The following is a 14222-nucleotide window of genomic DNA, read 5'->3' on the forward strand; positions in this document are numbered from 1 at the left end:
GTGAGCTGGGATTAGATAGTCGTGAGACAGGTTAGTTTTACCCTACTGATGTTGTGTTGTTGCAATAGTAATCCTGCTCAGTACGAGAGGAACCGCAGGTTCAGACCCCTGGAGCGTTCTCTTGGCTGAGGAGCCACTGGTGGGCTTATGACTGAACACCTCTAAGTCAGAATCCCACCTAGATGCTTGATGTTGTGCTATTGCGTCATTGATCACTCGAGATCGACCCAGGAGATGACAGTCTTGTTCAGAATGCAAGGGTAAAACCCTTTCCAAATCTTCGTTAGCGAAGACATGCTATCCTCACAGGAGAAGGAAAACTCCTATCTTCAAACCGGGGCTGATGGAGCTAGTCTAGCCTTGTAAGAGGACAGTCGTACAAAACCTACGACCTGAGGACTTTGCTGTCACCCTCCTAGCTATCTAGGCTGTGGCAGATAAACCTCAGGTGTAAAGGGCGGGGCCAGTTCTGTGCACGCTGCGCCTCGCCTAAAAAATCCATTGCGCAGGCTGGAAGGGTTTACTCACACTTGCAAAGCCCTGTAGCGACAGGAGAGGGTCGAAACGGCAGGTGACAAGGTGCATTGGAAGCTGCAGACCCAGCCTTGCCTGGGGGCGGTTCAGGCCTTGGGTCACTCGAGCTTGATTCCGGAGATGACAGTCCTGTTTGGAATCTTCCTGATTGCCTATGCAGCTTTTCTCCAATCAAATTTGCCTATTCCACTTGCCCTTAGTCATCGTGCTGGTAGTAAGTGTAGGTAATGCCCTTCCCAAATCTTCGTTCATGAAGCCAAGCCATCAATCAGTGTCAGATTTTGGTAAGTAAAATACCAACAAGAAATATTTGGTTGAAAATCTAACATCAAAATCCCAGATGTTTGCTACATGTTAAAATTTGAGGCTACCCTATAAATAGGTAGTCGAACAATACTAACAGTTTTGCAGAACAAGTATGCTGAGGTTTGTAATGGCTTAAGCCCAGCTGGCAACTAAGTACAATGCAGTCACCACCACTTTCCCTTCCAGTGGAATGGAGAGGAGAATCAGAAAAAACATAAACCCCTGCAGGTTTAGATAAGAACAGTTTAATAATTGAAATAAAACTAAAAAAATAATAATACAATAATAATAATATGAAATAGAGGAAGGACTAAACAAGTGATGCATAATATAATTGCTCTCCAGCCACTGACCAATACCCAGCCCATCCCCAAGCAGCAATCAGTCCCTTTCGGATAACTGGATGTGACATGCTGTGGTATGGATACCCCTTTGGCTCATTTGGGTCAGGTGTCCTGTCTCTGCTCCCTCCCAGCTTCTTGTGCTCCTCCTCACTGGCAGAGAATGAAAGACTGAAAAGTTCTTGATCAAGTAAACTCTATTGAGCAACAACTAAAACATCGATGGCTTATCATTGTTCTCAGACAAAAAGCCAAAACACATCACTGCACCAGCTACAAAGAAGAAAATTAACTCTATCCCAGCCAAAACCAGATCAGGTTTAAAACACACCATCACTATTAGGAGACAAAACATAAAACATAGAAAGGAGGAGTATATATGGAGGTGTACATGGCAACTGTTTCACCTGCCTCAGGAAGATTTCATTCGTGCTTTAAGAATATTGTCTAGGGCTTAATGCCGTAATGGTGGTACGAGATTTTCAGACAATGATTCTCTGTATTCCATTTATTTACAGGCTTTTGGAAAGTTGTAAACTGTACTGATAAAAATGCCTTCATCTGTGAAAGGCAGAATTCAAAGTACTCAGGATTTGCTCCTACTGTACTTCCATCTCTGGGAGGATGTCCTGAAACTTGGCATTTGTTTAAGAGCAAGGTGCAGTAGCAAATCTCAGCCATATTTAGCAAATTTGCTAGAGGCAGAGAAAACAACTATCCCTTTTATCTCACTATATAAATTTCCTCACCGTTTACTAAGTGGTATTCTAGCTAGCTGTGAAATCAATTTTCATATTGGCAAGTCTGCACCTAATTCTAAAAAAAGTTGAAATTGAATGTTTTAAGTTACAATTTTTGTAAATGTCCATGTGTTTTTAGCTATAGCTGCTATTTCAGTTTCTAGAATTTATTTTACTCCACGGAAATCCGGTTCCATTATCCTTATCTCTATATCTAAGTCCCCTTTTCTGAGTAACAGAGATAAAAAATGAAAGGTCACACTTTTTATGTTTAATCAGCTACCAAAAGAACTCATCTTAAATTGAGTAACACACGCAGCAATAAATGTCAAATGAAATATAGAAAACAAGCAAGCATTGTTATTTGCTAAGTTGAGCAAAAGTACACCTAACTACATGAACTTCAAAAAACCCTCAAAATCAGATGAAAATCACAAATCCATCCCACAGTGCAAACAATAGGAAAAGGTTTTAGGCATTCCAGTGATACTAAAATGGAGAAGCAGCATATGCCAGTTACAAACTATGTCTTCTGTCTCTCAGAAAATATACAACCACAAAAACAACTTTTTTTATTCCGGTCTTTGGGAAAAATCCCCATGGGATACTAATACACCATACAGAAGAGCATTTCTTCCTGACACAATTCCACTTAGGCTGAGTGCTTACACAAGCTCAGGCTTTAGCACTACATCTGTGATAGATAACTGAAAGAACTTGACCTCAGAGATGCCTGCCCCAACCTATGTTCTCAAACAGGAAAGAGTTTCAGTCCCTCAAAAATTCTACTTTTCAGTAAATGTTTAGTGTGTGGTGTCCTTGATCATGGCAGGGGGGTTGGAACTAGGTGATCTTAAGGTCTTTTCCTACCCTAACTATTCTATGATTCTATGTTACTCAAAACCTCTATTTGTGCACCTTGGATATACACTTAACTCCTCAAAAGCTTTTGGAGGCTGCCCCTTCTTGCCGAACACTAACATCGAACAGTCCACAGGTTTGTAAGTGCTGTGCACACATATCACTGTGATTACCTTTATCTCCTTGGTGGCTGAAAGCATTCACATTTCAGCAGATCCCTCATGTGCTGCTCTTTACATGCAAGGACTAGAACTGAATTAACCTAACACAGTGGTTCTAATACTCTTTGACACCTGAAATTTTGTTTATTCCTTTACTCCTCACAGTGTTTTAAAATATCTGGATCCAGAGAAGAAGAAAGACTGACTTGGCACTCTGCAAGAAGTGCTTGTATAGAATTAGGGGGAAATTTGGCCTGTATACAGAATGAGCAAGTGCAAGGTATGACATTTGAATCTTTCAGCACTAAGTATGAACCCAGCACAATTCATCATCTAATGACAAGGCCAAACTAGCCTTTAGAGCTAAATAGTGTAACCTATGAAGGAAGATGCTTGATCCAGACAGAAGACTGGAGAGCGATGACACTTCCTATCTCTTGGCATAAGCGTCATGTGGAGGGAACAGAATAATCTGTTACCCGTGGCCTTGGAAGATGGCATAAATAGTAATAGTTCATAGTAATGAAATGCCTACAGGTATTCAAGTTAGACAGTAAACCAATATCCATCAGAAATGATATATGTGTAGTTGATGTTACCTTGAGGAAGACTGATTAATCCTTTTGAAGTCCTTTCTAGCTCTAATTTCTACAATATTTCCAAGAAGGCTGTATCATTTTTATATTAAAAAAATCCTTTTGTTTTCCCTTAATGAAATCAAAGTGCTTCAGTTCGAATACCAATTTAAACATTTCCCTTTTACCATTCTTTCATAGTCTAACAATACTGATCTTTGTATTTCCAACATTTTTTAAGTTGATTAGTTGTTTCATTTGGAATTTGGTTTACACTGAATTTGAAGAAAGGCAACTCCTCAGATATTCTCTTTCTATGATTTTTTTTTTTTTTTTTTATAATAGCCTTCTTCACCTTCCATCTAAAGGATGTTTCCAATGAAACATGGGTCAAACTGGACAACATTAATAGAGAGAGTACATATATTTGGTCAGATGGAAGAATTTTTCACTATTATAAGTGGGTAAGAGGATTGCCGTTTAGAGATAAATACATGCAAACTGACAGGAAGTTTATTACAATACAGGTAAACAGAAAAAGACTCAGAAAATGGGTAACTTAGATAACATAGTCAAAGTTAGAGTAATGAGCCTGACTTCTGTCCCAAATAGGATCCTATATTTCAATGGCTTAAAGCAGAAGGCAACTGAGTATTTCAGGGATCAAGTTTTTAAAGCTGTAGCCAGAGAATAATAGGCCTGTTTAGAGTCTACATGTATTGTCATTCCTTTGCAGGAGTCTAGAACTGCAGAAATGGTGGGTTGCATTATATTAATTATATATATTATATATATTATATTAATTATATAAGAATTAAAATTACTCGAATTGTTAGATTTTACTGAAAATATTCAGTTTATTACCTGGGATTTTTACTTTGTTTTGTTGTTTTTCCATGTACACACAGTATCACAGTATAGCATGAATCCAACTGAAAATTCAACTATATTCAGTACAGATTACCATCAATTACATAAAAATAAATAGCTTTGATGCACTTCAAGAAATTTTAGTAAACTGACTAAAGTTCTTCCAGTAATCTGCCAAGAAAAATACATTTGCTTGAGATATATAATACATTTACTTTCCAAGAAACAATAAATGAAAATAAGAGCCAGAAAAATGTGAAAAGAAAGCTATTAACTTTGTCTCCTCAATCCTATTTCTGTTATTTTACCAGACATTTTGTACTTTATTGCCTCTAATTTTATTTCTTTTATTTTTACCTAAACTGACTGTATTGTAGTGACTAAAGAATCTATACATGAAGCAAGATACTGGAAAAGTGCTGACCGCCAACATAATAAAAGCTATATTTGCCAGATGGACAGCAGTATGTTTTATGTTCTACCTTCTTTGTTGGAAGGCACTTACTGAACAATCTGACTATACGAGTCCTCAGTTGTAACTGCCTGAATGTGCCTATAGCAGCCAGGGTGAGGGAAGTAGGGCTACTTTCCCAGCTCAGGAGTTCCAGACTCAAAACCTGTTTTGTGATAAGGGTTATAGAAAAGTTTCATCTTTACAGCCTCTCCCCTACCAGCATACCCACCGACACTGAGAATGACTTCACCTGCCCTACAGACATCTACACCCAAATCAGTTGCCTGCACATGGCAAGTAGATAATTTGAAGGCAGGATTCACTTGCTTCATTGTGAGGCAAATACCCAAAACAGGTTATCAGAAGATATATGCCTTCAAAATACATTTTTATCTATTGACAGGAAAGTTTAGCCATTTATGCTTTACCCAGCTAGCAAAAGCCCTCACACATACTCCTCTGGGGGGTTAACTAAGGTCAGTTAAACAGGTTGGTTTGCTCTTCAGTCTCTAGAAATGCTTTCATATCAAAAGACCAGGAATAATCGGAAGGGTGAAAGTTCTAGTTTTCTTTATGTATCCTCAGGGTGGGAGATACATCCGGAGCACAGCTCACTGCAGAGTCTGCAGGAACAGAAATAGAGAACTGCAACTAAAAATACAGGAAGAAGCCACAGCTGGGTCGCATGTTTCATGGCTCTGATCCTTAGAAGCACAGAAAGATGCATAAGGGCGTAATTTTTTGTAGCAAAAACAATTGCCAGAGTGTTCTTGATACTGACTGAATATGAAGGCAGGTTTTTGTCCTTTTTATCTGTCCACGTTGCTAGCTGTAGGTCTTTGATACACACAACTCATTTTCTGCCTCTCCCTAATCCCTGAATATACTCTATCGTTAAAAATAATACCAGTTTACTATTAAAATATGTCTCCAGCATTTTAGGTAAGAATTTGATTATGGTGCTGCCACTATAGTCATCTGTTACTCAGAAGTAGTACTGCTTTTTCATTGTTTTCTCCCATTCCTCTCAAATTTGTACCTTTTTCCTGCAGAGCCTGAGCTGTTTCCTTCCATAACTGCTCCAGGTTCTGACTTCATCCATTACGATAACAGCAGCTATTTAATCATTCCTTCTAAAATGAATTGGCAAGAAGCAAAAAAAGCCTACAAGGAGAAATCTTCAGAGCTTGCCAGCATTTTTGGTTATTACAGTAATACATTCCTGCAGCTGCAGGCAGTGCAATATGGCGAGCCCTTATGGATTAGGCTCAGTAGCAATGTGGTAAGATTAATCAATTTATAGGTGGTGCAGTTAGAAGCTATGATTGGATTACTATCAGCAGGGAGAATTGCAGCATGAATAGATTTAGAATCCCAGGACTGGTGGACAGCACTCACTTCACTTATCTTCACCCATCTTAAATCATTAAACTTCATCTTAGCTAGTGGAGAAGGATGGGAAACTCTGACAGTGCTGGCCTCTCTTTACTAGTTCTATGGGAATCTTAGACACTTAGGTAAAACTACCTGGTTAACTTTCAGATGGCCATTTTTAGAAGAAATGAATTTTACTGCAAGGTACCAACAGGGTCACTAAGGCTAGTGCCTCGTGATCATTGGCAGCTATAAGTTTTTCATTGCTTTTTGTTCAGAAGGGTTCACAAGGACATACCATGTGCCTCTGAACACCCTCCTTGTTACACCTGCTGCGTCCCAAAGATTAAAAGCAGTAAAAGCTATACTGTACTAGAAGCAAATATGGATATCCAGGTCCACCACTGTGTAAGAGAACACTTGAGTAAGCATCAGTCTTATTAGATCTATGACTGAATGACAAAAGGAGCTTCAGCTTCTCTAGTGAATGTGCAGTTGTTCAATGCACTTCACTATCGTGTTTCTATTGCATTGTTCTTTGAACTGACTAAACTGCCTTGATAATAAAAACAAGCTCTTTCATCAGTAATAATCTTCTTAACTAGTGACTGTTTCTACAAACTTTGATTCCACCCTGACATATAACATAGCAAAATATATCTGGAATTCAGTATCTCTAGGGAGAACTTAGAATAAATGTTTTGTAAAAATAGATTTTCTTGTATAATCAGCAGCATTCTAATAAAGCCTCTTAGAACACTGCATTGTCTGAGCCAATGAACTTGTTGATGAACAATATATATCTCCAAGATTCTAACAGTGCCTTTCCCTACCAGCTAAAATGCTTGGTGTTAGAATATATAAGCGATCAGTAATCACCAACCTTGACATGAATACTTCCACTCATGCAAATCCATGGGACATCATTATCCAAAACTGTCTCAGGATACATACTGCTGTGTTTTACCTTTACGTTGCTGAGTCCTGATTCAATTCAATTTTTAACAATCGTAGCACAGATCTTCAAACTGAGTTCTCTATGTGACTGTGAAAATGTGCATTTGTATAAATCCACTCACCATAAGCAGCAGCTGAGAGCGTAGAAAAATTGTGTTAAATGTCTGTTTCAATTTTAGCATCACGGCTGTTACAGATGGACAGATAAACGGAAAATAAATTTTTCAAAGTGATACTACAGAGAACCAAAACAAAAACCAGCCTGTTTTTACCTAGAACTCAGTGGGGCCTGGAAAACAGCACCTTGTAATGAAAAACTTTTTCCTGTCTGCAAAAATTCTGACGTTAAGCTATAGCAATGACTTTTGGTTTTATGGCAGAAACCTTGCTCTGTCTGTTCTGACTGAAATACAAATTTCTAAATACATATTAAGGAATAACAAGCCTGAGTATGCAATGTCAATACCTTTATTTTGCAGAACAATGTTTTATTTTGATGGAGTTGTCATTCGTTAGCCAAGATACTGTCATTTTAGTGTACTGGGTGATAACAGCCATAGGAGTTACCTTATATTGCAGGCAGACAGAACATACAGCTTATGGGACTATTAAACATTTCACTTCAAGTCTAGAATGTGAAACTTTCTGCTGGCAGGAATTTTGTGGAAAGGACTGTAATCAAAAAAATCCACTAAGTATAAAATAAATTTTATTCCTTTAACATAAGCAGCATTCATACACTGATTACAGCTTTACTGTTACTAGATTCTAAAAAGTGGGGAAAGGAAGAAGAGTTGCATCTGAGGAAAAAAAGGGGCCTGTTATTGACCCAAACAAAAGTTCATACTTCATAGTCATTCTATGGGTGTCACTGAGAAATGCTACAAATTAAAAGCTACAGGCAAATCTTAGGATGACACTGAACCACTTTGCTTTCTCATTTGTGTTAAAGAGCTGCTGTTAGCTTTAGTGACACAGACTTAATGGAAAATCTGAGTTTCTTTTGATCTGGTTTCGTGTAGTTTTTCTTTAATTTCTTTTCCAGGCCGTGCTCTGAACTTTATATCTATTCATTCGCAATTTTTGTCTTAAAGTGCAGGTACTAATTGACACCGTTACTGTTTCCATAATTTCATTCTTTGCAGGAAAATATGGGCTACTACATAAATATTCAATGAACTTCAGAGTATTTCATGCACTGTCAGACTTAAAGCTGGTCAGAAATTTGATATGAGGATTATTACCTTGAGTAAAATATTAAATGGGAAATTCCCACAGCAAACTATGACTTAAATTATTATTTCATTTAAAGTAAAATTATTATCTGAACCTCCTGAGGGTCTGGGATTTTAACAACTTTTCTTTTTCTTTTACAGTACCTTTTATTTATACAGATTTGTTGTTTATAACAAAGTAAACTAGAACCAATCCACCCTGAATACTCAAATATCCTTGAGATAGTCCAAGTTTTATTAATTTTATTTGGTAACATAGAAGAGTGCAGGCTCACACTGAATCATTCAGCTATGACTGACTGGCTCTCCTCATTGCCACTCTCGACATAGTCACTGTTAATGCTAGCATAGTCTGCCAAAGAATATTTTAAGCAATTTTAAGAGAGGGTTTTTTAAAAAACTTGATTTCAAATCTGAAAAGCTGCAATCCCTAGTGAATGAAAGCATCTAGAATGTTTCACTTCTTCCAGATGTACGTCCTTCTGATCCCTCACAGGGTATTGGAACATGTCCTGAATCTGATCACATATATTGAATTCCTTTCCGAAGCCACTGCTATAACTTCAACACCTGTCAAGTGAGCTGGGCTTAGTCTGTGACTCAGTGCACTCAATCAGGTAATTATTATTTTTACCTAAAGATAGGATTTCAATCTTGACATAAAGAAAACTCACTTAAAAAAACACTTGAAAACTAATGCAGCAAAATCTACACGTGAAGAAAAGGAAATCAGCATCGCATTTACTTTTCACCATTGATGCTGTTTGCTTTTCAGTTATGTTGAAATTAAGGTGGTAAATTTTCTTTTTTTTTTTTTTTTTTTATTCCCTAGTTGTTCTTGTTTCTGGTTTTATTTCTTCATTCACAAAATTTCTTCTTTTAGTAAGATTTTAAAATGACTTTACTTCTTTTTAGCCTCATTCCTTCTTTTCTCTATCTATCCCTACAAAAGAGCAGAAGTAAATATCATAATAACAATCACTTATTTTTAACATGATGAGATGATCCAAAAGAGGTTGCAGGTACTGCCTGAAAGTCCTCGCTCTAGCAGCAGGGCTTTCTGTCAGCCTGCAGAGCCAGGGGAGGGCAAAAGCTTCCTTTACCCATATTGGAGGCATCTGGGCTCAGCCAAAACCATGAGCTGCTCCTTGGCACTCTTCCACCTACGCTGCTGAATCATCAGCTACCTCATCCATGCTTCAGGAGGCTATGAAAGAGAAAGGGAAGCACTGTACTGCCCAAAAGAAATTGATGCTTCTGTTTTATATCTCTTCAGATCCTTTTAGCCCTCTTCCTCCACCACCATTGACAGAAAAAATAATTCTTCAGTTTGAATCGTAAATTTGTTTGCTGCACAGTATTATATGCTGCATAATATCCTGTCAAACCATAAAGAACAAATAAACATCTGTAATACCTATAAAAATATCTACTCACTTGAAAATAATGTGCATTTTGCCTGACGTGTAAAAATCTTCATCATCACTTTACTTTCACATCTTTCATTTCTGCTGACATCACTCACAGTTGGTGCTGTTCAGCTACAGATGAACACTACTTTCTGGTCTCTATATCCTTGCTTACTCCTTACCAGCAAGAGAGGTTTAATTATGAACCTTATCCTATATCAAGGGCTGTTACTACAACATGCCACTGACTTCTGTGGCAGAGGATACCTCCAGTCATTTTCTGTTGTTTTTCTTGTAGGTTGTAAATTGACTTCTGTAGACAATCTGACTGAATCAAACTTTTTAGCAGAGCATGCAGACTTGTAGACAAGTAAGACATGTGGCTTTTGGACAGGAATATACAGAAATGTAAATGGTAACTATTTTAACTTCTATAAATAACAATAAATAGACTCCATGAAACAGACATGAAATATGAATAAGATACACTTGTTTTTAAGGAAAACGTTGTTTTTAAGGAAATAATTGAATAGAAGCTAGTTAAAACCAAAAAGATAGAATGATAACATATAATATAAAAATGCTTGGAAGTTGATGGTGTGAAAGGCTGTAGAAATTTGCTTGGCTTCAATTATGGGTCTTGCATGTGTCCACCAAAGGGATGCCCCCATTTGGGACTGCCTCAATTCAAATATCCTGCCTAATATCTGATTCAGTAGCAAAGACATGGAGATGTGTTAAGAATATCTTTTGAGAAGCACAACACAGAAGATAGTGTTCTTTAACAAAGCAAGATACAACATGCAGTTTCAGCTGTCAGTACCTGAGGCAATCATGGGGCCTCATTTCTACATTTGAACAATCCAGAAACTGCAGTAATCAATGATAGTTTTTCACAGCTGCTTACGTCGCAGTGTCAGTATGGTTGCCTTCACAGAGGACCACAGACTATCTGTCCCATTGACCTCAGCCCTCCATGAGGACACCTCTCCTATTCCTGGACTATGAAAAAGCCTTTCCCACCCGGTTTGCTCTGCGCTCCAGTGGGAAACATGGCCTGGCTGGCTCTCATCTTCTCATGGCTGGGGAGCATCCACTTGGGAGTTGTGGCTGTCCAACCAGAGCCCACAGCATCAAACTCCTCTGGTATAGTGTAAGGGGAAAATTAGGTGTTACAGCTTGATTTTCAAAGAGTACTGATGAAGTACTAATTTAGAAACTAAAATCCTAGCTTTATTTCTTTTCAGTTTGAAACTTTAGTACCCTAGACAAAAATATGGGGATATGCAAATTAAAACTATTGGAAATGGAATGGAAAATCTGCAAATCATATTTTGGAAAAACAATTTTTTTTTTTTAGAAAATAAAGAAATAAAATGCATTAGAAAATATCCACAGATAGAATCTGAAGAAAGCAAGATACCATTATTAGGCTAAGTAAAGCAATAACATTAATATGAATATTCACTAATATTGGCAAAGGATTTTTATATGGAACTATTAGTATTGCTACTAACTTTTTCAACAGGGCAGCTGCTTTGGCAAGGCAGCAGTGCCTTAGACTTTCTCAGCTAGGGTGAAGGACAGCCCTTGGAGGACCAGCTTGACTACTGTGTGGAGCTGTCTGCATTCTCTGGCTACTGGAGTATCCTTCCTTGCTCTTCCCAAAGGGGTTTTATTTGTAAGAAACCACAGAGTAAGCGACTTCTTTAATATTTGCCCTTCATGTTTATGTTTTTATTTCAGTACTAATAGCACATATGGTAATTACAAAAGACTGACATAGAATGCTGTATTTGCAGTCTTCATTATCACCTGTTTCAGCATTCAGTCAAAAATAATATGAATATATAGTTATCTTTTTTCGTCTGCTCTGTTCATGTTTTATTGCTTCATAACTTCAGATTTTCTTGCATTGTGTGATGAATAATTAATAACTAAAGATGATCAATATTTTAAAAAAATTCAAACACCTTTGTCATTTTGCTCCAACATACACATGTACTTTCCTGTTAACATTTGTATTCACTTTCTATGGGACAATGTTTTGCTTTTCTTCCTCTTCCTGTACTATGATACATGCTGTTCCAGAAAGAGATGGATGAAGCAATTCTATTTAAATAATAACAGAATGGGAGCATGATCCAGAGAGCATATAGTGACCTTTGAAAATAGTAGAAGTGGTTTTGTTAGCTTTTCTTTTTTTCTTTTTAATATTGTGTTTCTGTGTAACCGAGTACCATCTGCTTTGGTCAGGAAGCAGAAATATCAGAATATCGTGAGCCAAGCAGCCATGTGGTATTTTGGAGTTTAACTGTTAATGCTGAAAAAAAGTATGATTTCCTGCCCTGTTTCACAACCCTGAGGTTGGGGATGTTTTTGCGGTTCTGTCCTTTTCCCCCACACGGAGCAGGGCTGCAGCTGCGGGGGGAAAGCAGACGTACACATTCATAGTGGTGTCAGAGCATTTCCTGAAAATAAAAATTCTCCTTTTAGGGCAACTTCTAGTTTTCTTTGGATATTCAGGGCAATAAACACTACAGAAGGCTCATTCTTTGTCACTAGATATATTGGAAACACAGAAACTCCCTGTCAACACAGACTTTATTTGATGCAGCCCCTATGTGCAATGCCAAAGTATAGAGAATATTCCCTGATACAGGTTCTCCAATAGAACGGTATTTCAGCACAAGCCAATATTACATTCCACTGAGCTCTGCATCCTTCCAAGGGACAATTTAACAGTTGTATTCCCTTCCTGTTCACCAACACACGGGAGCTCAAAGCATTGCTGTGCTTCTGCCGCAGCGGCCCAGCTCCTGGTGCTTCCTAGGCTGGGACACACACCCTGACTATCCCTGCGGCTCAGGCTGCCCATGGGGCTGCCCATGTTCTTGCATTGGCCACCATCCAGCATCCACCCGGAGCGCCGGGAAAGACCTTGCAGATGGCGCCCTCTTTGCACAGCCAGGAAAAACTGCATAAGAAACCTTGTAACTGTAGATGCAAATGAGTGATGGTAAATTGAAATCTGCTGGGTCTCTAAGGAACTGTGTGCAGTACAGAAAAACTGGCAAATATCCTCAGTGTTTGACCAAGTTGTCTCCAGTCTCTGCAGGTATGCAGAACCAGTGAAGAGGGCAAGATTTATTAACCAGAGGAGAAGAGAAAGTCCACCTAAACCAGCTGGACACTACTTGTGCTTAGAGATTCTTTGGTTATTGAAAAAGAAGCAAGAAGGGAGCTTTAATATACAAAATAGCAGTTTTATTACAGTGAATATCAGATTAAAAATCAATCTCACCTTTTCATCTCTGTTAATCTAGCAAATGTGTTTCCAGGAGAAGTGATGAGGTAACCTTGATGTAGAGTCCTTTTGCTAACATGAAACTGTCAGGATGAAAATGTGACCTTTTTAGATTTTGACTAAACATTTGTCTTTATCTTTGGCAGCTATTCCTAAAGCAGCTGCAAATGTGGAAGGTAGGATTTAATTTTCCTTCCTAATAGTTTCAAAGAGACACAAAAATAAATATTTGGGTTTTTTTTACGATTTGTTATTTATTATTTATTTGTGTTTTAGATATTTATTTATATTGGCTTAATTTACTTAGTTGCCACTGAATTAATTCCCAACATAATTTAGCAGTATCAACAAGACATTTAAGGCATCCTAGGATAACTAAATGCTTTGGTGAACTGATCACCCCCTCTTTGCTCCTTCATTTGCATGCTATGGCCTATGAGGGTGACTGGCACAGAAACATTAGAATAGGTTATGCCCCTAGTAATCAAGGGGGAACTTAGACCAATAGGTTTCCGTATTGTATTTATGTATGGCGACAGTACACCCACTTCTGTTTGCTGTATTTATTTACAGATGCCAAAAAGGACAAAGAACATGGTCACATGAATATGTGGATACTACTTACTCTGGTCCTCATCATTTTATTAGGGATGAGCTTCATTATTTGTTTCTTATTCAAGATCAAAACTCAAAGTGAGACTGAAAGAGAGACGAGGTGGTACAGCACAGTGCTAGAATACAGCTGTGCCCTAACTGGAAGGGATGATGAAAATGATTCTACCAACAAAAAGTGAACAGAGTGTTGTCTAATGGGATAACACAGCCAGATGATTAAGCTTAAAAAAACATATCTAGCTTGAACAAAGGAAATGCACCTAATAGATATGATGAACTAAAATCAGCAATTATTCCTTTCTTTGGAAAGGATTAAGAGCTATTGTTGCATGCTCTTCAAAAAATACTCTCATGACAGTGCAACCCAGTAATGTATGAAATGGCTAATTAAACAAGCATGAAACTAAAGCGAAGTTAGATTTAAAACACCCTATTGTTCTTTCTTTTTAGAGATATGTGGCAGCATCACACACAGTGTACTGA

General features: G+C 37.9%; 1 pseudogene across 1 annotated transcript; it reads left to right on the forward strand.

Moving 5' to 3' along the window:
* Positions 1 to 1646: 1646 nt before the first annotated feature.
* LOC308216911 (macrophage mannose receptor 1-like) lies at positions 1647 to 13918 on the forward strand (annotated as a pseudogene). Its single transcript has 10 exons — positions 1647 to 1652; positions 3109 to 3223; positions 4766 to 4852; positions 5895 to 6124; positions 7353 to 7517; positions 8878 to 9025; positions 10116 to 10232; positions 11346 to 11513; positions 13271 to 13300; positions 13698 to 13918. The product of its transcript is annotated as a macrophage mannose receptor 1-like (transcript).
* Positions 13919 to 14222: the final 304 nt, after the last annotated feature.

Source organism: Psittacula echo (genome assembly GCF_963264785.1).
Source record: "Psittacula echo genome assembly, chromosome: 2".
NCBI lineage: Eukaryota > Metazoa > Chordata > Aves > Psittaciformes > Psittacidae > Psittacula > Psittacula echo.